The 27,546-nt window shown below is 40.7% G+C and overlaps 1 protein-coding gene across 5 annotated transcripts in view; it reads right to left on the bottom strand.

The window, feature by feature from the left end:
• LOC144063798 (uncharacterized) overlaps window positions 1–27,546 on the bottom strand; it is a 264,774-nt gene that overhangs the window by 36,637 nt on the left and 200,591 nt on the right. For 4 of the 5 annotated variants that reach the window (XR_013296637.1, XM_077585648.1, XM_077585650.1 and 1 more), the window contains 2 exons: window positions 21,943–22,091; window positions 8,512–8,639 (listed from right to left, as the gene is read on the bottom strand). The gene's annotated coding sequence lies outside the window, so the exon portion shown is untranslated. Of the gene's footprint in view, window positions 1–8,511; window positions 8,640–21,942; window positions 22,092–27,443; window positions 27,464–27,546 lie in introns of all 5 variants that reach the window. The other variant, XM_077585651.1, reaches the window with a different exon arrangement.

The following is a 27,546-nucleotide window of genomic DNA, read 5'->3' as shown; positions in this document are numbered from 1 at the left end:
TTTTTTTCCATTTAAAACGATGCAAGAAATGACCTGATTAGAAAAAGAGGACGAGCGTGTGCAGTGGATCAAATTTTTGGGGGGAAGACGCCCTCGTAACATTAAATGTCGAAAGAATTAACACATAACAGAGAAAAGAGAAAGAAAAAAAAAAACATTTTTTAATTATTTTATTTTTTTTTAAAGGAGAGCAATGATGATGTCAAATCGAATGAACAATACTGAGCTCTCCTGAAAAAAAAAAAGAAAAAAAAAGAAAAAAAAAAGAGGGGGACGAGCGTGTGCAGTGGATTAAATTTTTTGGGGGAAGACGCCCTCGTAACATTAAATGTTGAAAGAATTAACACATAACAGAGAAAAGAGAAAGAAAAAAAAAAACTTTTTTTTTTAAATTATTATTATTTTTTTTAAAGGAGAGCAATGATGATGTCAAATCGAATGAACAATACTGAGCTCTCCTGAAAAAAAAAAGAAAAAAAAAAAAGAAAAAGAGGAGGACGAGCGTGTGCAGTGGATTAAAATTTTTTGGGGGAAGACGCCCTCGTAACATTAAATGTCGAAAGAATTAACACATAACAGGTGCTCTTTAATTTTGGCGGGCAAAAATTGGTGATTTAAAAAAAGTGATTTGAACTAAGCGATTAATCGCGATTAATCAAAATTCTAAGATGTGATTAATCTGATTAAATAATTTAATCGTTTGAAGCTCTATTTTTTTTTCATGACTTTATTTTCAATGAATATTATATATGTACTAAAGCAAAAACAAAATGACCACCAGGAACCTAAAAAATATAGTTTTTTGCTTTTACATAAATAGTGAGTTAAACAGCACAACATTTTAAGAATTCGACCAGTGCCTTGAGATACGAGTGACACGATTTATAAAGTTTTCAAGATAGAAGCTTGGCAGATTTTTTATTTATTTTTGGCTTGGTCTTTAAAATGACAAAGCTCTGTCCAAGGTTATTTTACGTAGCAAAAAGTAAAATCTAAAACTAAAACTGAAAAGCATTTTTGTTAACAAAATAAAATAAAGATGAAAATGCTTTTCAAAAAAGGTAAATTAAAAGACTAACTCAAACTTGCTATAAATATAATGAAAATGTCCTTTCTTTTTGTCTCCGGCAATTAATTCAATACATGAGCCTTTGCATTTGGATCGTTTTTTTTTAAATTAAATTATTTTACATTTATTTCAACATTACAGCATGGCCGTGAGCCAAAAGAAAGAAGGTCGAACAGTCGTCTGGGAGTTGTGATCTTGACGTTATCTAGCGATAGCCAATAAAAAAAAAAAAGCGCCACCAGATGACATCACTCTTAGGAGACAGCCATGCTTGCTAGCCCTGCTTTTGTCACTTAACTCAGCCCGAAACGAGGCGCTAGGTCACAACTCTCCTTTTTTTGGGTGATATATGATAATGATATTAAACAGTTTTGACATCATACTGTAAAATTTGTGGTGTATTTACCATTTCAGCTATTAATATTAGCAATTATTAGCAATTTTTTTTTGGGTCAATTTCTTGCCTTTTTTGGGAGAGATCGGAAAAAAAACAAACAGTAAATGCACAGTTGAACTAGTTACCCAAGTTAACACCATGCCATGAGTTTGATCATGGAACATATACTTCAAAATATTTTCATTATTTTTTTTTCTTCTTTTTATATATATTTTTTTAAAATTATGATTCATTAAAAAAAAAGATATTTTTATTTTGTATGTGGGTGAGTATGTGTATGTGCGTGTGTGTGAGTGCGTATTCATTAGTTCACCTAAAACCTATTAAAAAAATCCCATACCGTTCACCTAAACCGAACACTTCCAGCCAGAGTCGTGAGGCCGTCGGGAGACCCGAGGAAGGACCAAAGAAAAGAAAGGAAAGTGAAATCCAGCACAGACCAGACACCACCCACCGGGCCACCAACCAGAGTCCTTCACCAACCCCAGAAACATCTCCAATTCCAACAAATCAGGGAGACCTCAAGAGACCAAAGGAGAGACTGAGGAAAGGAAGGAAGGACAGACGAAGCAGAGCGAGATCCACAGACATCAGCCTCCACCGATTTGAAAATATTTTTTTTAAATAAAAATATTTTCAATGGGGGTGAATTCAGTCTTTCTGCAATTTTCCAACGGGGGTGTGTAGACTTTCCATCCACTGTATATGGAGAGGGTCCAGGCCAACTGCATTAGGCTATCTAATAAACATGTAAACACTGGGCGTCCTCCAGCTCATTAGGTGATTGCAGAGGCTGCTTTGCTCTCCATAAATCAGAGCCCAGGTTATCAAGGCCTCTGATCTTAACTGTAGCGGGCGCCCAGCTGTCTGCGAGCGCACCGACTGGGAACAGCAGGCTCGGAGGACTCCAATTGCACCCGCCTCTTCCACCGTTCTCACTTTGCAAATAAAAAAGGGGCAGATATTCTCGTAAGCCGCCGCGTACACATGCTAAGCGCTCATCAAAGTCGGTTCGCCGCCGGCCGCCGCCGCCCGTCTCTTTTCGCCGCTCGTGTCAGGTGAGCCGTCAGGTATTCGCCAGATCAGCGTGACCGCCGGCTTCCGCTACACGCGGAACATTTGTTTAGCGTGGCGCTGGTGTACAAAAAAAAAAAAAAAAAAAAAAAGAGAGAGAGAGAGAGAGAGAGACAAGCAAACGTTTTAATCACGGTCGTGAGAAAGAGAGCGCTCTCGCCGGAGCCAAAGATGAAAAGTCTGGAGAATTAAAAACGGCTGTGTCAGTTTGACTTGAGCCCCCTCTCATACCACCATAAAGGTTACTACATGCCAGGTTCAAGCGCAGTATCACTCACCCCCACCCCACCCCTCGTCTTTAATGTAAAACACACTCGCGCCGCATGCTAGCCTGCCCACTAAATGTTACACCGCTGACTTCCCATGCGCACACACAACACACACACAACACACACAACACTGCTCCATCTTTTGGATTTATTTAGGTTTGTGACGTGTGAGCTTCCTCTGCACTACACTGATTATTTCCTGCTGCATATTGTAACAATGTCCATTCAAAACAATACTGAAGAATATAAAGGTCAGCGCTAATGATGGGAAAATAGATTGCAGTAAACGCGAGCATTGGAAATAAGATAATTTTTAATCTAAACAACTAAAAAAAAATGCAGGGGTGGTCTCATTGTTTTTCTGTTATTTGATTAAACTTAACCCTAGAAGATTACCCACATAAAATTGGAATCTCTCACAAGTTAGATGGTGTAAAGGAAGTTGCACCTTTCAGAAATTCTGTAGGCCACGGAAAGGCTAAAGGTGAGGTCATTTATTTTTCTATATACTGTATTTGATGATATTTATACTCTGACTGGAGTTGTGGGGGGTAATCTCACAGTAATGTGTCATGAAAAATGTTTTTTTTATATTTTATTTGTTGATTTTTAGAATGCATTTCACTTTTTTATTTTATTTTATGGTAAAACCTCTTTTTTTATTTTTTATTTTTATTTCAGTAGTTACCCAAATACAGCATTTCAGTACAAAAAAAAAATCTTAAACATAGGCTGATACACTTTTTGGTAGTTTAATATGGTTGAAAAATAAAGATTTAATTTTATTTTAAGAGATTTACAAAAAGCAATTGGCAAAACTTTGCTGGAATGGCCAATAAATACAGTATTTCTTTTCACAGTCATCAGTGTGTTTTGTAACAACTTAAATACATTCTATCCATCTAAGTCATCGTATTTTTTATGTCATTGTGTTTAGGACTTTCAATAACAGCAGAGTTCATTTTTAGCATCGAACTAGCAGAAACACATGGAATTTATGCTAATAAGTTGACTTTGAGCGCATTGAAGTGACTCAACCGACAACAAAAAAATCACATGAAACAATTATTTATGTAACAAGACTGAGTTGAAAATCTTTTTATACTTACAAAAGCATATGAATGTGTCGGATGTTGACGTGTAGCAAAGTGAAAAGTGAAACACTAACGTTGTATTAGCGCTGATTATATTTCCAAGGTTTATTGCATTCCTAATGTAACATGCTTGAAGGGCTTGTTCCAAATGAGTGGCGAAGGAGAATCAGGTGGAACGAGGAAGTGTTAGTAGTCGGGGAAGAGTGATGGAGCCTCCTTAGAGATTAAAATCTTTTTAAGAGCGACATTTTTTTGGGCCCACTTGGGCCTGAAAGCCTCCCTTGATGGCTCGGGTTTCTGGGTGAGAGGTGCTGAATGAACCTTCATCTAAATGGAGCCCAGGAGACTCGGGCCATGCAGGAACAGGTGGATGGGAAAAGTGACGACTCAAAATGATGGAATCGCTTTCTTGGATGCGTACTTTGAAGGTCCAGGGCAAGCAATAGACCAGGTTGGAATTTGGATGGATTTTGGCATGTTGATCACATTTTATGTTATAGTAACACCCCATTACAAAAAATAATAATAATAATAATAATAAAAATATTTTTTATAATGATGATAATAATAATAATGATAATAATAATAATTACTATAATGATAATAATAATAATAATGATAATGATAATAATAATAATAATGATAATAATAATAATAATAATAAAAAAATATTTTTTTTATAATGATAATAATAATGATAATAATAATAATTACTATAATGATAATAATAATGATAATGATAATAATAATAATAATAATAATAATAATAATAATAATAATAATAATAATAATAATAATAATAATAATAATGCATTGGATTTATTTAGCGCTTTTCTAGACACTCAAAGACGCTTCACAATGAAATGGACACATTATTCATGCGCTCACACATTCACACTGTGGTGCGCGGTAAGCTACGCTGCCCTGGGGCAGGCTGACGGAAGCATGGCTGCCAGTGTGCGCCTGCGGCCCCTCCGACCACCACCAAACATTCGCACCTTCCATACACCGGTGTGAGTAGCGAGTAGTGAGCGCCTTGCCCAAGGACACGACGACTCACGATTTGGGGGAGAGCGGGGAATCGAACAGCCGACCTTCTGGTTACCGAACGACCGTCGACGCCCTGAAGCACGGCTGCCAAATAGGTCGCGCTAAAAATGTAGCAGCCGTGGTTAATGGCGGCTTGTTTACAATGCTAATGCTAGCACAGTATTGCTAACGCTGCTTTTTTTGCGTGTGTTGATGCTAAATATACGTTCTCCGTGACTACTTATAACAACTAGGCTCTTCCATAATCACAAGCCATTCTAAATAACCCTTTTGGAGATTTGAATCGAATACTTTGTCCCATATAACCGCACAAGAGCAACCACATGAAATACAGAACGACAGTCTATCACATCTTTGCTTGCGAGTTTCAAGCCCTGCAGCTGTCCAAAGTCAAACAGCTGCTGTGACATCATTGAGGGGGTGTGGCCAAAAGTGCAACACGTGAAAAGTAAAAAAAAAACAAATGACAAGAGCCACTCTGCCAGATATGTGTCCCTACTTACTGTATAGTGAGCCAAGGCACGTCCTGTATTTTGCATAAAAGTATCACCAAAAGTCCTTCAAATGTACTCATTGAATGGGCCTGTTTGAACACAAAGCCTTTATTCTTTTTCATCACTAGCAACAGGTGGCCATGCAGGTTAATTATACCTTCCAACATCTAATGAAAGAGCATTTAATTGTTCTGCCCTTCACTATGCATCACTACCTAGCATAGATAGATGAACAAAGACACATTAAGATTTTTCGAGCAATTAAGTGAAATTGGATCATTTCCCGCGGCACACCCGATGACCTCTCACGGCACGCTAGTGCACAGAGGATGCGAACCAGTGCCTTAGATCCATGATTCCCAACACCGCAATTAACCTGTGCATCCACCTGTTGCCATTCATACAACAGGATGAGTCAGGCCGGTATGTCACAAGGTTCTTTCAAAAGTCTTGGGAAATGTTAACGCGTGGTAAGAAGGATTTGATGATAGTAAATACTAAAGTCTCAGATCTCAATAAATGTGCATTCTATAAAAAATAAAAATAATAAGAAAAATAAGTAAGTGTTGTGGTTAACACACAATCATGACAGCAAAACCAACATAAAAGTGATGTGGATTTAGTCCAGACTCTATTTTTATTTTTTGTATTATTATTTTTTACTTGATCCTTATCATTGGTCTTCTTGCCACTGCAACAATGCCTCACCCCCCAAAAAATTAAATAACATAAAAAATAAAAATAAAAAAATCACAACATTAAAATCTAAACACTCTCCCCAACATCAATGATTAAAACCTGTAGCCAGTAGGTGGCGCTAACACTACAATCAAAAAAGTTTAGAGATGTCTTCTGGCTTAGACATTTTTACAAGATATGCTCATCTGGGTCAAGTTATAGCAGCTTTTTGTTGCCACGTTGATGCCAAATTTTAAACTCAGTTTAAAATGGCGGACTTCCTGTTAAGTTTATTATACAACTTATTAAACACGTTAAAACTACACAGCAAAAACTGCAGTGCTAAAATGACTACCACAGAGTCAAATTCAACACTTTTCTGGGTTTAAAAAAAGCTCCACAATCTCCAGTGCTGAATTAACACTGTCTAAACAGTTAACCATTTCACACTGTGCCAGAGTTACTTAAGTTAGTTACTTAGCTAAATTTGATTAACTCTATGCAGAGTTGGTTTAACACAAAAATAAATCAACTCAGTCAAATAACTCCAACACTGACCTCCATTTAAATCAGAGAGGTGTAAAAATACACATTGGGGGTTGAAATCAACTCATTTTAACACTCCTGGTTTTGCCGTGTTCTAACAATTATACTAGTATTGTTTTTTGAAAAGGCTTTCTATTAAAGGCGCTAAGGCAAATAACAGGATTTATTTGTGGTTCTGGGGCGGCCTGTGACATTTTTGTTTGGCGGTGTGCCATCATAAAATATAATAACATAAACGATACACCTTTACTCGATAACGACGCTAGCACATAGCGTCAAAAATTTTTCCTTCCAATCTGAGCACCCTGAAAATGGTCACGCCACATTTTTCCGGAAGCGTTCCCACCAATATCGTCTCGTCACTTCTCCCGTCCCAGGATGTGAGCTGGGCGGGAAACTCTAATCTGAGTCGGTAACGTGTTGTGGAGAAGATGAGAGGCAGAAGAGCGGCTGATATTAACTTCTATTGACAGGCCGGGCAGGTCGAAGCGACTCCTCACCTCTAATCAGCTTCCCCCTTTAATCAAGTGCGCTTCACAATCTCCCAACTACTGATGAACAGCACTATTGAGTTACTTCAGTCTGCGTTCACACAGCCAAGCCAAGCCGTGCTCATCGCCCCTCACCAAAGCCGCATTAAGAACATTCCTTCCCTACAGACACGGACGCGGCGTGTTGGTTCAGCAGGCGACGTGTAATGTGTGTAATTTGATGGGAGGCTGCAAAACAAGGAAGCGGGGAATATCCTGGCCACATCTTTAACCTATTGAGGCGGGGATGATGTCATGATTAGAAGAGGAAATTGGGATCCCTCCAAAACCTAAACACCCCAAGGCTGTTGAGCCAGCCGTCCAGACGGCTGCAGGGATCGGGATGGGAAGGGAGGGGGGGGCGGAAGAGAGGAAAAGTGTGGGAGTGTGGAGAAATAAAAAAAAAAAAAAAGCGAGAGAAAGAAGCTGGGATCAAAGCGTGGCAGCACTCGGCCGACGAGGAGGAGCAGCAGCACACTCCTGGGATGAGTGCCTGCGCCGAGATAGAAACCATGGAAGTCATCCAGCCTCTTCACCCCGGGCCCTTGTGTCAAATATGCTGCCCGATTCATGCTATCTCTCCCCGTCTCTTCTTTGACGGATTCATAGTCTCCCACTAAAACGCACCTCATGCAGGACCTGCTAAACGCATCAGGCCGCGATGCGCTTGGCGGATTCCTTCCCTGAGACACGTCGAGAGGTGATGAGGTGAAGGAGACGCAGCGCAGAGACGGCAGAGGGAAAGAAAGAGAGGAATTGTTCTGGGACGGGATGCCCTCTCGTACCCCCCCGCCAACGCTCACGCATGTATCGCATGATCACGTGTGAAATGCGACCACAAGGCGCTCTGTTGAGATCGGCGGGAGGGGGGGGGGAACTGACGGGCTGTGAGGACCGGGGCTGTTTTGTTGGTTCTTAGCAACACTAAGTCATCCTCACGCAGTCGTCAGTGGTGCTATTATCCAACACCCCACCCACCCGTGTCCGAGGACTCAGCTGAGTCTTGCTGGACGGGGGCCAAGGTAGGCACAAGGGACTCTGAAATTCAAACTCCTCACATCCAAGTTTCTCTCCAGTTGTCCGGTTATTCTTGCGGGCTGCTACTGTGCACTTTGCTGCCGTACAACTGCAATTACTCCACTGCGCCACTATTAAAAAGTTTTAATTGTTTGCCAACCGTTAAGTCAGCCATTTTCAAAAAGTCTTGCCGCACACCACCAAACAAAAACGTCACAAAAAGTGTATGAATGGACTCGATTTCAAGACGCCACACATCTGGTCGTCCAATTTACAGAAACATATCGACTCACCCGTCTGCAGTCGTCATCGGACCGTACCACTCCGTGGATAGTCAACCAAATGTCCGGTCAGCAAATTGACACGGCAGGCTCGTGCACACGTAGACCTCAATTGCTGCTCAAGCACCTGCCATTTTGCCCTGGAAGGAAAAAGTGCCATTTTAGCTGCAGTCCATTTTTTCCTCCATAAATGCTAAATGAATGAATACATACATAAATATCACTTTTTCAGATCGATACCAGTAAAAAGTCTGATACCGCTAGTGCTTACATATAAAATAAAAAATCATTCAGTTATGATACCTTGAAATAAGGCCTGTTTTCAGTACTTGCCCATCCCTATAAATCAGCGTTTCTCAACTATTTTTTTTAATTACCCCTCCAGGAAGAAGATAATATTGCCCAACTCTCTGCTACGACTATATAGTGTCATATGTCTATAAAATTGTTGTAAGTACACCGCTAATACTTCTTGTGCGATATCTAAAAATGAGAGCACCACTGACACCTACTGTAGTGGATGTGCATATACACTTTATTCTATTAACCCCCCCCCAAAAATGTTTATGCGTTCCCATATTTTAGTCCCTGAGAGAATTGTACGTATGCTCTCATCTTAATTTATTTGGGGTTAATAAGCAACACTTCAAATGGTGGTCATACTCAGAGGGTGTGTGCACTTGTGCAACCATGTCGCACTTGTTTGTTTTGTCATTTTTTCTCTCCAAAATGAGTTGTTCATTTATATGTAAAATAAATCACGCAATGATTTATCTTGGTCTCATTTTTATATAAAACAAAAACCTGTCATTTGAGCAGGGGTGTGTAGACTTTTTATCGGCACTATAACTTCCAGCTGTTGATTGTGTTAGCATCAAAAATACACACAAATTAAATATATAGTCCTGCGAGTATGAAAATAGGTTGCCGGTGGATGAGGCTGCCGTCCTGTGCCGTACAAGAAGGTGAATGGCTTCCTGTTTTCCTTCCATGTCACTCAGCGTTAATCAAGTTTATTTTGGTGTGAGAGCAGTAAAGGCTGCTGCCGCGGCTGCCGTTGCCGCCGCTGCTGCTGCTGCTGCTGTGCACTTTACATTACAAGTCAAGCAAGCTCACCACGCGGCGCTCGTTGCCGGCACAATTTGGCGCTTATGAGCAAAATGGAGGCCTCTGTTCTTTGTTCGCTTCCTGGTATTATTGCAACCATGGCAACCGAGCCGCAATCACGTCCTAAAGTGAGGAAAGGCTGGCGTTGGCAATATCCGTGGTTACATAACTGGCCGAGTCTCCGGAAAAATAGTTGAGACCAATTTCAAGTCAAATGAGTGCAATCCTTTCAAGTCGTGTGTTGTTCAAAATACAGTTGCGCGGTTTTGATGTGCAAAAACGGCCCCGGCGATATTTACGCTTTTCATCAAGTCGGCGCAAAGCAAACAACCACGTCACAAATCGCGGCCCGGATGATCGATGACTGGGATCCTGGCTTTGTTTGGATGTGTTGAAACGAGCTGAGCCTCGCTCCCTCGGGGCGAAGACACTGAGGGAATCACTTAAAGAGCTTTAAAGACTCACACGGGCCCCGCCTCTGCGCATACAAGTCGACTGCGCCTCATGACCCGCGACACGGTGAACTATGCTCTTGCCTCCCGACTTAAGCAAACAAGCCATAATTCTTCATCACGGCGACCTTCGACGAGCTGAGCGAGGCAGCCCAGGCAGATGAAAAGTTGAAAGAATATATTTTATACTACTACTTCAAGTTGAATATATATATATATATATATATATATATATATATATATATATTTAAAAAAGTAAAGCAGAGACTGAAGAGATGAGGAAGTCACGTGTCATTTTTGCGGCAGAATACAAAGCAGTGCAAAGGCCCAATTGTTTTTCATGAGCGATGAATCGCCATTTTGACTTTTTATGAGTGATGAATCGCCATTTTGCGCTCAGGCCTCAAACATTTGCAAGTGCGTGTATCAGTAAGTGCTAAAAAAAAAAATAAAATAAAATAAAAAAACTCATAATGGCCTCCAGCCAAAATTAAACAGCTATTAATGTGAGTGGGAAAAATAGTCCAACTACGTTTTGTTTTGTTTTTCAGGAATTTTGCGATTGCGATTTAAAACGTGATTATTTTTTTTATTCTTTCCCAAGCAAAATTGTATTATTAATTTTAAACTGTTATAATAAAGCTGTATTACAATAACAAATATTTGCTTTATTATGCATCAATATATTGCTCTCAATGTTTAGGTTACTTGCACTACAATAAAGGCAAATGAAGGCATGAATAATATGAAAGTAGGGTTGTTCGATACCACTTTTTCTCAGAACTTTTGAGTAGTCACCAATACCAATATCAAGCACTGATACTACTCGTTGATACATAAATTTTCCCCCAATAGATCCAATTTTTATACTTCATGAAAACAATGATATGCACACATGTAGACTGCAGTTCTTAAGCACTGAACATATCTAGAAAATATACACATAAATAAATAAATATAAAAATCAATAAATTAATAAAAAAACAAATCAATACATAAATTAAGTATATTTAACCCCTTTGGACCCAATAGATGATTGCAGTAGACATGACATATTTGTGTGTCTAAACCAATAGAAATGCATCATTTGGATGATGTCAACACTTCTGGTTCATGATTGGATCCTAGCTAACCAATCACAATCGCAAGTTGATTTGAATGATGCTCATGTCAAAAACGTTACATATAAGCTTACAACACGTTACAGCCATACTATCCGCTATGACAAATAAAAACATGAGATAACCCCCAATTTATGTATTTTTTGGGAAAAGAGTCAAAATCAGTTAAAAAAAAAAAATGCCCAGTATAAAAAATGCGGATCTGAAGGCCACCAACCAACCAAGTACTTTACCACCGCAATGTGGATTTGAAGTCAATTATTGAAAACAATGTTTTTGTGCTTGTACAGTAGCTATGGATGATGTCGAAGTGCTCTATAAATACATTTCAGTTTTTATGTGTCCTTTAAATGTCCGATTTTCACATAACACATCGATCGGCTAACGCTCAGTCGCGGTCCGTCCGGTGCTCTCTCTCGATCTTGGGTGGCGTCGATTCCAAAAGTGAGTCAGCCATGATTGCAGCTTTTCAGAGGGAGCTTGTCTGGCATCCAAGCAATGTTTGGCACCACAACACCCGATTAAACGTGCCTCTTTTCCACTGATATTAGTCACAGCCTGCTGATGTCACGTTTCTCTCCGGAGCCTGATTTGCTCGTCCCTCTATGATTACGTGGGCGCACTCGAGGAGGATATCCAAGACTTACAACGTCGCAATCATCGGAGGCCACCTGATCTCTTTCGGAAGCACTTAAACGACCCGCACTCGCCGGCATCCTGAGTTTGTTTAGGCCCTAATTTACCCGCACCCCCCCCCCCCCCGCCCCTACTCGCTCGCGTGTGCGTGTTTACTCGCGCCGCCGTACGTACATATGTTAGCATGTCCGCGTACGCCTGCACTTAGCCTGTCACGGCCCGGCCGAAAGTCGGCTGATTGCTCTGATGTGAGTGCAAAAATGTGTCAGCCACAGGGTGACCCTTGTCCTTTTTTTCCAGCTTTGGCCAATTTCACCTGAGCCCTTGCACCAGTTTTCGGGTGGCGGCGGTGGGAATAATAGGGCCTGGCACGGGCTCTGGAAGCGATTTGCCATCAGCGTGCACTGATTGGAGCGGCCTGGCGGAGGGAGAGCCGAGAGGTTGCCTGGTTGGGGCTGAAATTAGCGGAGGGCACCGGGGGGGCCTCTGGTCGGGTGTCAGGCCTGATTAGGCGGATGCCGGCCGGCCTCGCCGACACGCAGCGAAGAGCGCGTACCCCCCGAAAAAAAAACATGTGCGCGAACAGTCCCAGGCATATGTGTGCGCGGGACCCGGTGCCAAGGACTTCAATGAGAAGCAATCTGTAAAGAATAACTTTGACTTTTTGCGAGGAGCCTTCAGTGTTCCGCTGACAAGGATTGGCTCCGAGTTAAAGGAGGCCGATGAAAACCAAGGACAGGATTCCTTCATTTTCCATAAATCCCCGTTTCAGATCAATGCGGCTGCGCTTGGCTGTAGCCCGCATCGGCGCCGCCCTCTTCCCCTTAACAGACGAGTGAACAGGAAATGGATGTAACGTGTCGCAAAAAGCACCTTTTTGTCAGCAAGCTTTTTACGAAACCCACCAAAAAAAAAAAAAAACGTGACGAGGCTGCCAAATGGAATATCCCTCCTGACGCGTGATGGGAGTGCGCTTCAACGGTTTGCCCATCAACTTCCCGCTTGATGTCACGCTTGTCGCGATTTCATGACACATTAAAGCCATTTCAGCGACGATGCCCCCCCCCCCCCTTCTTTTCCTTCCTTCCAGTCGGCGAGGGCCTACTCAATGTCTCTGTTACTAAATGGTAGTTTGGTTTTGGCACGACTGAAATAAAGTTGGTTTAACGCTGTGTAGCTTGGAAGTGTGACGATCCCGAATGCCAATGATGGAAGTTATTAAAAGACTCATAAACGCTCAAGGCCGCATGAGTGGAGCAGGATTTTTTTGCGTGCTAACACTGCGATGACATCACCACGTAGCATGACTACATGGTGATAGTTGTACCTTGAGATACGTACAAACGACCTGATTTACGAGTGTTTCAGGATATGAGCCGTCATTCAGCGGATTTTTTTTATTTTTATTTGGCTTGTGAGAAAAAATGGACACAATGGCAGTTAAACTCATCTCCGTTCACTTCACAACAACCAGAAGCTTGGCGAATAGTGAGCAATTATTCCAAAATGTCTGTCAAATTAACCTAAAATAACAAGAATCATATTGTGTGTATTCAAAAAAGTCGCTGTCGGATGGATTTGTTTTGGCCTGTCCGGGACGTTTCTGGGCGGAGACTCAACGTTTTCTCTCCAGCCGAACCGCGGAAGCAAGCTTTTTTTTTTTCTTTCTTTTTCTGGAGAGCTCAGTATTGTTCATTCGGTAATTTTACCGATTTGACATGACATCATCATTGCTCTCTTTTTTTTTTGTTTTCTCTTTATTTTGTATGTGGGTGAGTATGTGTGTGCGTGCTTGTGTGCGTGCGTGTGTATTCATTAGTTCACCCAAAACCTATTCAAAAATCCCATACCGTTCACCTAAACCGAACACTTCCGCTTTTACGCTCGTTCCTGGTTGACTGCTGTCCTCGGCTTCCACGAGCGTCAGTTTTGAAAGTTGTGTTTACAAACAAATGCAAAATATAATCGACTGGCTAATCGGTAGTATCGGTGCGTGGCGGGACTATAACTATTTGAGCAAGGAATATTTGAACATCCCAACAAATGTTGACATGCAATATGACAATAGTCACGCAGATGGTCTTTATCTTCTGCGAAGAATGACTATCTCCATATGTGAATGCAGATTTTAGCTGCAAGTTCAGGCTTTAAATGCTATATTGGAAGATACAGTATATGTCTTTCTTTAAAATCATCTGTCATTGTTTATTTTTTTTATTTAAAATTTTTTTTGGGGGGGGGGGGTCATTTTACATATCAAAAGTACTAAAGGTACTGCAAACGCATACGGGTATCGGTCTGAAAAAAAATATGTATTAAACATCCTTAATATATATAAATATAGTAACAAAATTACCTTGGATTTCTTTTTCATATTTAGAAAATTATTCAACTCCCCGACATGTTTACTATTCGAAAGGATCCTGATAAATTACGTCTATTGCATAGCATTAAGTGGGGGAAAAAAGCATGACATTTTTTCATACAAAAACATTAAAATGGCATTTTTAAATAATCTCTGTATCACATTCAACAAACACAAACTGACAAAAAAGAGAGAGAAAATGTCCTTAACTATAGAAAACTAAAGGAAAACAGATCCAAATGTCAGCAGAACTGAAAAGATCTTCTCGTCTAAAAATCAAAAAGAGCTTTTGAGGGAGGGGGGGGCTTGCGGGACGTGACCCAGCCGCCAAATACAATATCACTCCTGACACACTAGTGGAGTGCGCGTCCAGCCGTTAAGCCATCAGAAGCCTGCCTGATTACACTTGTGGCGATTACGGCACACATTACTGCCATTTGTGCTCAGACGCCAATCAAATATGAATGGCTTTCCTCTGAGAGGGGCGCCGGGCCCGGTAACAGCTTCCTCTGGAAAGAATTTGGGAGGTGAAAAGTTGTTTTAAGGAAGACGCTTTGGATGAAAGATGAGAGTTGATGGAGGGGTGAAGATGACCCACTAATGTGCTGGGGGGGGGGGGGGGGGGGTCACATGTTTTTTCTAGGGGGTGGATAATATAATGATATTATTTTCGGGATATTTTGCCAATGGGAATAATATCAGGGATTTTGTCTATGATCCACGTATAAAAGGCAGAAAATTGCGATTTTCTTATAACTGAAGAATAAATATGTTACGCTTATGTTTCGTAGTTGTAATCATATTATGTGACCATCCTTGTCATAGTAAAATGTTCATTGACTTGTACACTTTTCAGAAATGTCAATCATATTTGTTTAACAGCACACAGTCAAAATAATTAATTTTTTTTTTTTTTAAAAAAAAGAGAGAGCAATGATGATGACATGTCAAATCGGTAAAATTACCGAATGAACAATACTGAGCTCTCCAGGAAGAATTTTTTTTTTTTAATAAAAATAAAAAAATTAAAAATAATAACAGCACACAGTCAGCTTGCTCACAAATTCATTTTCCTCAGTGAAGACTACGCTAATTAAATGCTAAGAGTCAAAAAGCTCACATATTTTGTTGTTTGCATGTACATTGACTGTTTCCAGTTAATTTATTTAAAAAATAAGAATGGATGTACGGATAATTGTATCATGAAAATGTCATAAAACTTAGGTCTTAGTTACGCATTGATGGTAGGAAAAAATACTGACATTCATGCTTGTTTATTAAGAAAAGATTGGGGGAAAAAATCATCACGGTTGTAAATAACACATTTGTATTTATAACTAATTTTGTAGCTAATATAATTAATTTTTAAAAAAAAAAGACAATTTTCAGGATCACGTGATTTGTTTTCTTCCCAATTCAAAGTTGATGAAAACAGCAGTAAATCTTAGCAAAAGAGGACAAAGGACACCATAAAGGCGTTCCATCACATGCTGATTCGTCACTGACGCAGGAAATCTTACATTTTGCACGGACAGCTGGCAAGTCAGGCGATAATCCGTTTGCCTCCGTCCACAATTGCATTTTTCTCGCCCGTTCCACCCAACATTAAAATAACAAAACAGCCTTTGACTGCATCGACAAAGATTCTTGCCCCCTTTTCCCCCTTGACAAAAAGCTTCTATCTATCTTGTGGAAATACCTGAAGACACGCCATAAACTCTTAGCGAGGTGAGCAGGCACAAACATTCCACCCCCCCCCCCCAATTCCCCCCCGCTCCCGACAGATAAACGCCAAAACAGCCCCTGGTGTCAAAATGTCTTATGAGCCATCATAAACAATTTTTCAGGGTCTGAGTCAGGCGTTCAACAGTCAAATTGTTTGTGACCAGCCGTCAAACCAACAGCGCAACCATGCCAAGGAATTGGAAAAGTGCACTGAAAAACATTCTTTACATTCCAACAGCAAGAATATTTGACCCCATATGTTTTTTGTTCTTTTTTGTTTTTTTTTTGTTTGTTTTTAATGGGCACTGCTGGATTTTTTATATATATATATCTGTCTGAATAAAGAGTAACTATGTAGAATGCTCAGTTGTAATGGAAATGTAACTACTATTAAAAAATTATATATATATATATATATATATATATATATAGATAATTATATATATTTATTTTTTTATTGATTATTATTTTTATTATATATATATATATATAATATAGATAATTATATATATTTATTTTTTTATTATTATTTTTATTATTGATTATTATTTTATTATATATATATATATATATATATATATATATATATATATATATATATAATCAGTTTTAATCACGATATATTAAACAGGAAGTGCTTACTGTAATATCTCGTGGCTTCACCCGCAATGAATACAGACTTGTTATGCTCCCTTTTCCAGAGGGAGATAATATTTTCATTTCATTTTTTTTAATGGTTGGCACGCAACCAATTTGAATACAATTTCGCTGTAAATCAAATCAATCAATACATTTTCTCAAGTCGCCAACAGAAGGCCCAAGGTTTGCTCGGAGCAACAAATTAGAGGACGGTAAACGCTCGCGTCGTCGCAGGTAAGAGGATGAATTTGAAATTTGATTGTGAAAAAAATAATAATACAGCAAAGATACACGCAATGCAGCCAACAGAAACAACAAAATAAAGACAATGGACCTTTGGGAATAAATGTGGACAGTTTCTTGGATCAGTTAGTTTGTAAATGTAAATTAGAGTTTCTTATAGTATTTAGGCCAAGTTTGTGACTATGGCGTTTTCCGAAACAAAATGTACTGAAACCAGCGAAGTCCCGCACCAGACTTCAGGATCCGTGTCTTTCGACCTAACTCTTATTCTTCCTTTTCCAATTCATGCCTTGGGGGAGGTCTGCGCTCCACCGAGTGCTATTCTAGTTCTTCTTTGTTTGGCTCTTCAAGGTAGCTTGTCACCCCCCGATAAAACCCCACACTTATGACGCCTAGGCTTTTAATTCTTCTCCTGCCCTCCCTATCTTCCTCAGGGACGGTCTTTAAGGAGGTGTTAATGCCGACTACTCTATTCCAGATAAACTCCATTTGTCAACGCTCCCTAATTCCCGTAGCAGACTTTGCATGGAACATTCAAGAGCGATAATGTGGAATATGTGAAGTATTCTGTGTACTGACACGATGATTGGTTCTAATTGGAAGAGGCTTTTTTTAACCAAAGCGTTTGTTTATGACACCATCTTGATTGAGATGATTCGTGTTTTCAAATTACCATTAGCGCGTTGCTCCGTCTATGTAACGATTAGCCACGCCGCGGCCCAGGCTGCTATTTTGAGCCGCTATGGTAAACGCTGAGCCCTCAAATCCAGTAGGGTCTGCGGATGGCGCCACTAGTAGCCAGTCAGTCTCACCCCCCCCCCCCCCCCCCCCCGCCTCAGAGTTCCCCAGCCAGCAGCACTCAGAGCCAAGGTCCAGGAATTAGCGCCAGCACCCGTCCAGACAACAGATCAATGGGCCCGGTCCTGTATTGATAGGGCCACTTGGGCTCCAGAAGTGGCTGCTAATCCCTGCAGTTTATCAGGCACGCTGACTGCCCGGGATCCGTTGTCTGTTACACACTTGTGGACACGCACACACTTTCTTGTAAACATCAGGAGTCCTATTCACGTTAGCTCCAACAAGCACTCACGATAGCGCTCCCTCATGGCGTTGCCCTTTTTTCCTCAAATGTGGCGTCAACTGCATTAGCCCGGGTGTTAGGGCTGCGGCTATAGAGTTGCCTTGTTTGAGTTCACCTCGGCTGGGTGGCTGTAACTGTATCCAGTGTCCTGCATGTTAAGGGGGGGAGGGAGGGGGGGGATAGGAGGCACGCTGGCTGGTAGACAGAAAGTCTGACCGGAGTGTGGCCCATTGATTCTAATGGGCATTTTTAGGGGGCCTAATGATGGGAATCTATTCACGCTTCACTTGTCACGCCTTATTAAGGCAAAGCAACAATGAGTCCATTCACACTGGCTCCAGTTACCTCACTCAACCCTCCGTTTGCAGGCGGCTTTTTGCTCATTTTCACCACGCACGTATCAAGAGGCTGGACATTGAGGGACTTCTTTTCAATCACAAATGTCATGTTTCTTAACCCTGGAGAGCCCACGGGGTCAAATTTGGCCCCTATAAATTCTGTTACTCAAATAACAAAGACCTTTTTTTTTTTCTTTTTTTTTACAAATTTAACTTCAAAAGTCCAGAGTGCCACTTCTGACCCTTGCATGGGGCCATCTAGTGGATGAATATTGCACTTACATGAGCCAAACAAAACCATCTTCTCAGCAAACCATCAGATGGTAAAATTGTGTTTTTTCTGTTAATCTATTTCATATCATGTTGCAGAATGCCTAGGAGTATGTTTTATATATATATTTTGATAAATTAGCAACTCTGAGGTAGTTAAAAAAAAAGGGTTAAAATTGAAAAAACATATATTTTGGTGTTCAGGGAACTTATAGCAGTCATTTAATGTATAATTCATAATTTTCCAAAGAAGAAGAGGGTTTTTGGGTTCTCCAGGGTTAATATGATCATGCCTTCCGTGCACTTATGGTTAATTCCGCACCTCTTATGTCAAGCTAATGTGTAGCGACAATGTGCTTGCTACCATCAGCTATTTGGTCTTTGGATATTCAGTAGGTCTCCAAACGCCAATCCGACGTCAGAAGTTGGGAAGTGGACAGGCGTCGGTAGGCGTCTCATTGGTGTAGAATTCAACATTCACTCTGATTGGCTGTTAGCAAATCAGCGCATGGAACAAAACAGGAAGTGATGAACACAAATAAACGGCTATGCGATGGAAAGCCTTAAGAATTTTGCTCATTTATCATCCTTTGATTTTGGGATTTACAACGTCTGTCCGGACATTACACGATAAGACTGCAAAGAGCCCGAGGGTGTGCATCATGTGGGAGTGCATCGTGAGTGAAAAAAGATAGTGGCTTGGCTTTTTCTAACAATGAGTAATATTGACTACCGCCACCGACGGTATGAAGGAGCATTACTTCTCACACATGCGCAAAAGATACCTCGTAGTCGGCGTTAGGGATGGTTTGTTCCAGTGTCTATTTGGTGTATAGTGGCCTTTAGTTGATTAGATCGATACGTTAAAACACAGAATCCGAGACCTCATTGGACAAAAAATTCCAACAACCACATAAAACACCGGATGCAGCCCAGGTAAACGCTACGGAATACAAAGAATATGAATACAATTCCACAGAACAAATGCTGTACTTTAATTGCTTAATGTAGGTCACCGCTTTTTATAGCGTTTAGCAGTTTCAGAACCAAATGAGAGGTGCAAAGACTTCTGGGATGGTGAGCTGGCAGGTGTCATAAAGCAGATAAACAAAGGCCAACAATCCAAGTTACAAAACCTGTACAAACAAGTCATTAGCACCTGGCAGAGCAACAAAAAAAACGTGTCAGCAAACAATGGAAGTGACTGATGAGGTGACGAGGGGTTCGGGTGTAGGGAGAGGTGGGCGGGCACACCAGGTAAATCTGAGAAAGTGAAGTTCGAGGGCATCTGGTGGACAGGTTGGGGACGACCGTATAAGAAAAATTGTACATTTTAAATGGATTTTTGTTTACTTAAAATGGTTCCTGTATATGTACAATATGTTTGTATGTACATAATTCCACGGGCTTAATACTGATATTTAAAATCAATGCAAAGTTTTACATTTTGTTAAGGTTTTAAGTCCCCAGTTGGAACTGGTGATTATAGTGTGAGCCTCATATGGCAAAAACCAGACACCCAAAAGGCACAATAAAATGTTATACAGTATGAATTAGCTTGTTAACACTTTACAAACTGCAATTATATCGTCCGTCCGTCTTCTTCCGCTTATCCGGGGTCGGGTCGCGGGGGCAGCAGCTTTAGCAGGGAAGCCCAGACTTCCCTCTCCCCAGCCACTTCAGCCAGCTCATCCGACGGGACCCCAAGGCGTTCCCAGGACAGCCGAGAGACATAGTCTCTCCAGCGTGTCCTGGGTCGTCCCCGGGGCCTCCTGCCGGTAGGACATGCCCGGAACACCTCCCCAGGGAGGCGTCCAGGAGGCATCCGAACCAGATGCCCGAGCCACCTCAACTGGTTCCTCTCAACGTTATATAATCAATTATATATGTTGTTGTTGTTGTTTATATCAATTATATAATTATATAAAATCAGCATGGCCGGCAAACACCTGCTTGCCAAATAGTGAGCTACCACTGACCTTAACTGCTCATTTGTTGGTTTTGTATAAACGGCAGAAGCTATAAATTATATTTCTTTTAGTGTAGCCCCATCAGAAGTGTGATATCCTTGCCAAATATTGAGCCAAGACTTTAGCTAGCTCGCTTGCTGTCTGTGTATCTGCTAGATAGCTAGCAAGATAGCTAGCTAAACACCTAGCTAGCTAGCTAGAAAGGCAGATAGCTAGTTAGCTAGACAGACAGATAGCTAGCTAGCTAGACAGACAGATAGCCAAATAGTGAGCTACCATTGACCTTAACTGCTCATTTATTGGTTTTGTATAAACGGCAGAAGCTATAAATTATATTTCTTTTAGTGTAGATCCATCAGAAGTGTGACATCCTTGCCAAATATTGAGCCAAGACTTTAGCTAGCTCGCTTGCTGTCTGTGTATCTGCTAGATAGCTAGCAAGATAGCTAGCTAAACACCTAGCTAGCTAGCTAGAAAGGCAGATAGCTAGTTAGCTAGACAGACAGATAGCTAGCTAGCTAGACAGACAGATAGCCAAATAGTGAGCTACCATTGACCTTAACTGCTCATTTATTGGTTTTGTATAAACGGCAGAAGCTATAAATTATATTTCTTTTAGTGTAGATCCATCAGAAGTGTGACATCCTTGCCAAATATTGAGCCAAGACATTAGCTAGCTCGCTTGCTGTCTGTGTATCTGCTAGATAGCTAGCAAGATAGCTAGCTAAACACCTAGCTAGCTAGCTAGAAAGGCAGATAGCTAGTTAGCTAGACAGACAGATAGCTAGCTAGCTAGACAGACAGACAGATAGCTAGCTAAACAGACAGACAGACAGCTAGCTAGATAGATAGACAGACAGACAAAGAAATACAAAACCAAACGATATACAATTGTGAATAAATTATTCACAAAGTGCTTATTATATTAAGATTAACCCATTTATGAACCTTTATTAGTGTAAGAAAACTGACAAAGAAACCTGTGGTTGTAAACTATAAGTAGATACTGAGTGGTTTGGAAGCCTGTCAATGGCAATTTGGCCTTTATTGACATGACATGAGTCCATTAAAGCACAGTAGCCACATCTGATGCCGCTGTGTGCTTTGCTGTGTGCATACGTGCACATTTGTATTTCCAATCTCTGCCAAGGTCACAAAGAGTGGCTTCCTGTACGGCCGGGCCATATATCAGGTGTGCGACGACGCCCGCAGATAAACGGCGCGCACCACCTTGCACTCCCCCCCCCCCCCCACCATTTGTGTGCGTGTCTGTGTACACATGCTTTTAGCCGGCCACTTAACAGCCGGGATTAAGTCTGCATGGAGATAATTGCCGGGTGAATGCAGACGGCGGGCCGCTGTGTGCCACTCAAAAGATCCACAGACACCTTTTGTCAACTTTTACCTTTTGTCTCAGTGCAGAATGTACTGGAGGGGGGAGACGGGTGGGGATGAGGTAAGAGAAAGAGTGTCGTTAGAGGCGGGCTGGACATTACCTTTGCAGGGAGGACTGTTTGTTCGTTGAGACATGAATGCGGTCTAAAGAAGAGGAGTGTCTGTAAATATTGATCTCCCGACTCGGGCATCATGAAGCACTCTGCTCTCTCAGACGGATTCACCCTGGAGCTCTGTGCTTTTGTTCAGCCTGTTTGACATGGAGACAACAGTTCAGTTATGAAAAGACCAGGAGGGATATGCGCCTTTCATTACAATACAAAGATGGCATATGGACATTGACAAAAACATTATTTTTTTTTTAATTGTTTTAGGAACACACTTCTTTTGATTGGACTTGATTGATTTTTTTTCTCCTTAAAATACTCACATTCTCTCATAAAATGCATGACACAAAAATATTGATAGTAAGATAGTAATGCTGTGCTAATGATGATAACGCCGAGGTATTCATACAACAGTATGTGGAAATTTCAGTTTTGATCACTGCATTCAATTTAGTTAGAATTTTTTTTTCCAGCTGATACCAGTATCGGCCACACACTTGTGGCCATTTTACGATCAGGAACTGGAAATTAGAAATGAGAAGAATAGGAAATTGCCGCAAATTTTATGCAATTTAAAAAAAAAAAAAAGATACATTAGTGCTGTCAACGCAGTTTTCTGTGATTAATCACAGTTCTGCTTTTGCTTCTACTTTTTGTGATTTTCCCACCACTGCAAACAAGACTACGCCATGCATTAGAGTTGTGATAAAACGCATCCCTTATCCAATGGCATGACCGAGAAGTTTAACGATGGCTGCAGGGCCTTTTGTGCTTGCGTGCTATAATCTCTTATTGGCAGTCAGTCATTTTTCTCCTCGCACTCTTTCCTCATCCTGGCCCCCGAAGGAGGTAAAGGGTGAAGTCACGGTCAGGACCCGTGAATGGAGGCCAACGTTGCGCCTCGCGCGCACCCAATCACAAGATCTGCCTTTTCTCAGACCTTCCGCTGCCTTGTCAGATGACACGGAGCAGCAGGCAGCGCGAACGCACGCAAACTCCGCTTACTGTGCCCGCCTGACATGGAAGTGCCACACGGCGCTCCGTCACGTGCCGCGCCGGCTCACATTTCACATTTGCCCGGTCGTTTTCGACTGCGTGTGTGCAAACAGAAGCCCAAACACCAGTTGGACGAGTCCGGCCATAAAAGTGTCTAAATTATTTACACGCCGTGTTAAAATATGCATGCAGCCTGGCAGTTCAACAAAAGGATATTTTGAAGAGGCTCTTCAGACAGCGGTTTAGTGTGATTCCAATAGAACTTGAGAGCCTACATTCATATTCAATTCAATGAGAATGTTGATCCCAAAAAAATGGTGAGTAATATTTTGGCCATAATCGTGCAACCTTAGTAGTATATAAGTGAAATGAGGGGGGGATCAGCTGTGTCTGGTCCAGGCTATTGAAAAGATGTTTTGAGCATTCTTAAAAAAAAAAAAAAAAAAAAAAAAAAAGCTATGATAATGTCATGTTGAATCGGTAAGATTACCCAATGAACAATACTGAGCTCTGTCCCCCCCCCCCCCAAAAAAAAATAATAATAATAAAAAAAAAAAAAGCTGTGTCTGGTCCTATCGTGTACCTCAAAAACAACCAACCAGAGACAGAATTCGTGACTGATGATTTATTATTCATTTGCCCTCACATTGACCTGCTACGTACCTTCGACTTCATTCAGGAGCTTTGGTGAAAATATCTTGGAATATCCATCTCCAGGAGAAAAAAAAAAAAGGTCAACCCTCATTTGCCATCAACTGGGCATGAATGGAGCAACCAGAAGAACTACTTAAGTTTAGTTTAGTTTCTCCAGAAAAAAAAAAAGAAAAGAAAAAAAAAGAACTACTCAAGTTTTGTTGACCTTATGACATCACATAGCACAGGACAGTTTTTTTTTTTTTACTACTTGTTCAGCGCCACCTGTCTTTGGGGCGAGCGTCGCACGTCGTCCACCTCAAGCCCCGAGGTGGCGGCGTCATACCTTGCATGACTCTTTGACACGGGAAGTGTGTAAATTCACCTAAATGGGACTCGTGTGCGTCATCAATCACAGAGAAGAGTTCAGAACGCTTTCGATAATCCATCAAAAAATGTGTTTTCGCAAGCTTTTAGAAACAAAACATCGGGATTTTCCACATATAACTCTCGGGTCTTGTTCAATTATACAAAATGGCCATTTTTGTCCACCAACAGAAATAATCTGTCATTTTAAGTGTTGAGTTAAAATATATAGTATTCGCTGATTTCAACTGGCCATGATAGAGCCAAAAAGTATATGAGTACGAAGAGCCCTGACTGTTTTACTCTGACTGCATCTATCAGCTTTTATCTTCCCTCTATAGTAGAGTGTGCGGCCCCTCCCACTCCACAGTTTCTTTGGGGAGGGGCGGAGTTTTTCTGACCTCATTTGAAGTCATGTCTTTGTTTGTCAACTGTGGCTGTCGATGTAAGATCGTGCACGTACTTGCACGTGCACCACGAACGAGCCTGACGCAAATGCTGCAGTTACACTTGGGGCCAGAGGTGGCAGTCGCGAGTAAAAAAAAAAAAAAAAAGTGACAAATTGCACAAAGATTCTTTAAAAGTAACCCAAATTGGAATTGGGTGAGATAGTTTACCTAACGCTGGGTCCCAAAGGGGCAGAGCCGGTGATAGGTTATTTATACCCAGCACATTGGTTTGAGGTTTTGATCCAGCACGTTGGGAGAAGCCAACAGTGAAAGCTACCCAAAAAATTGTTACCTTTTGGTACATTCAAAAAAACGTTGGGTCAACAATAGCCCAACTGGGTCAAAAATGAACCCGCTACTTAGGGCAATTTGTCCCAACCTTCACTTTTTGGGGGGGTCAAATCGACCCAAGTAATGGATCGGTACCTGTGTGACCTAAATTCTTTTTTTTTTTTTTTTTTACCAAACTGTTATTAGAGTGTATAGTTTTTTTTTCAGTTAGGGGGGGAGGAGCAGTGAAAGCTACCCAAAAAATTGTTACCTTTTGGTACATTCCAAAAAACGTTGGGTCAACAATAGCCCAACTGGGTCAAAAATGAACCCGCTACTTAGGGCAATTTGTCCCAACCTTCACTTTTTGGGGGGGTCAAATCGACCCAAGTAATGGATCGGTACCTGTGTGACCTAAATTCTTTTTTTTTTTTTTTTTTACCAAACTGTTATTAGAGTGTATAGTTTTTTTTTCAGTTAGGGGGGGAGGAGCAGTGAAAGCTACCCAAAAAATTGTTACCTTTTGGTACATTCCAAAAAACGTTGGGTCAACAATAGCCCAACTGGGTCAAAAATGAACCCGCGACTTAGGGCAATTTGATCCAACCTTCACTTTTTGGGGGGGTCAAATCGACCCAAGTAATGGATCGGTACCTGTGTGACCTAAATTATTATTATTATTTTTTTTTTTTTTACCAAACTGTTATTAGAGTGTATAGTTTTTTTTTTTCGGTTGGGGGGGAGGAGCTTATTTTTACATTTTCTAAGAAGAAAAAATAAAAATCAACAATGTTACACAACCACCCAAATCCAATCTTCAACCCAATTGCTGGGTCCCCCAAAAAAATAACCCAATCCGCTCAAAATCCGCAGCTACTCAACGAGTGGGATAGGAAAACAACCCCGCATTTTCTTAGTGTATCGTAAATAAGTGTAGTTTAGTTCGCATTACAGAAAATACTTTTACCACCCCAAAAATTGCAGGAAAGAATCAAAGTGCTCTTTATATCTACAATGGAGATCATCTAAACTCAAGTGAGTACAAGACACATCAACCTCTGCTGCCATTCTTACATATAATCAAGCATCAGGCGTCTTCTGGTGGGCCCCGAGGAGGTCTAAACAAGTCAGTGAATGCCGCCTTTGAGCGGCCGAGCTCCCCCAACACAAAGGCATCTTTTTCGGTCGCTCGGCATCATGAGAATCGCTGACAAGCAACACGTTGAACGCCGGCGAAATCCAGCACTTGCAACAATAACGGTTTTATTCCCGGCGCTTATCTCATCTGGTGAGAACTGTTGCTAACTCAAGGCATGGCCGCAGACCTTTTGATAGACCATTTGATGGTCCTGCACACGCTCATAAAGTCACTTCATCGATGTCATTGTGAACTAATGTAGCAGTGTGATGATACACCGTCTTTTACGGTCTGTCTACACAGGCTAGTAAAACTAGACGGACCCAGCTTTTAAAGTCTTTCCATGTCTACCAAATACCTTCTTTCTTGTCGTTTTGTTGTTGTTGAGCTATATAATAGGGCCGCAGATTCATTGGCCAGCCGATTTTATCAGGTGATAATTAGCTCTTTTAAAATGGCCTCTTTTTTTTTTTTTTGGGCCGATTTGCAGTTTCATTTAATTAATTTATTTATTTCTACAGGGATGGGCAAACCTCGGTCAGCTGATTGATGATCAGCTCATCAGCAAGCTCTGCATAAGCCTGATATGGATCTTGGTGATTGGAATCAGCTGTGTTGGAGCAGGGAAACATCCAAAACCGGCAGGCCCTCGAGGATCGACTTTGCCCACCACCGGATTAAAAAATAAGACAAAAATAATGAACAAATACTGAAATGCAAAGTCGTGTTCTGCCTGTAATTCACATCTTTATGGTTGTAAGCATTAAGGGACCAACAAAAAAGTTATTTTAATTAATCGGCTGATTAACTCATTCACTCCCAGCCATTTTCACTGAAGCAACCCCCTTCGCTCCCTTTTACTGGATTTTGACTGGTTTTGCAAAGCTCACAGAATATTGTGTTCTATTGTTAGAAAGACATGGAACCTACCAAAAGAAAGAATAGAGTCCCTTTTTTCATCAGGAAAAAAAATTATATAAATTTAAATATTAAATAATATAATAATAATAAATATTCATATATCGGTTTTCATTTTGCAGCAATAAGCATTAGAATATAGCTAAGTTTCATCATTATTCACAAACCTGTCGAAAACACTGTCAAAAGGAGCTTCTTGCAACATGGCCCTGGCTGATCTCTTATACTCCGCTGCCACCTGCTGGACGTTTTTGTAATTACTACCAATTTTTTCACCCGTTTTCTGCAGTTCAGAGGCTGCATCAAAGCCTTCTGTATGCTCTAGCATAAAAAACAACCAATTATAAATACGTCTTTGGGACACTTAAAACATTTAAAATAGAACATATTTTTACGTTTTTTGGGAGCAAATGAGTTAACCGGTTATCCTAATTTTACAGATTCAGCCTAAAACAAACAGATATTACTCAAACAAGACAGACTTTTTGTCTGTGGATTTGTATTTGCACTGTATATAAATATGGGCAATGCTTTGTGAACTGTGTTCTCTATGATTATGTGTGTAAAAAAAAAAACACTACTTAGCTCATTCCTAACAAAAATGCTAGAAAACACCGTAGATACGCTAACAAAAAACGTCTGTATTGTTAAAACCCTTTAAGCAATGTTTATTTTAATAGAAATATTTGGACAATATATGAATAGACAATATAATAAATACTCACAGGCGTATTTTCTTTATCCTCTGTAAAAAAAGAAAAAAAAGAAAGAGAGACTAATATTACTGCAACTTACTGAGAAGTTTTGACCGTGTCCTCTGTCTCAGAG

Source organism: Vanacampus margaritifer, chromosome 14 (genome assembly GCF_051991255.1).
Source record: "Vanacampus margaritifer isolate UIUO_Vmar chromosome 14, RoL_Vmar_1.0, whole genome shotgun sequence".
NCBI classification, from domain to species: Eukaryota; Metazoa; Chordata; class Actinopteri; order Syngnathiformes; family Syngnathidae; genus Vanacampus; species Vanacampus margaritifer.
The sequence above is the reverse complement of the archived record's forward strand: the minus strand, read 5'-3'. Positions and strand labels throughout refer to the sequence as shown.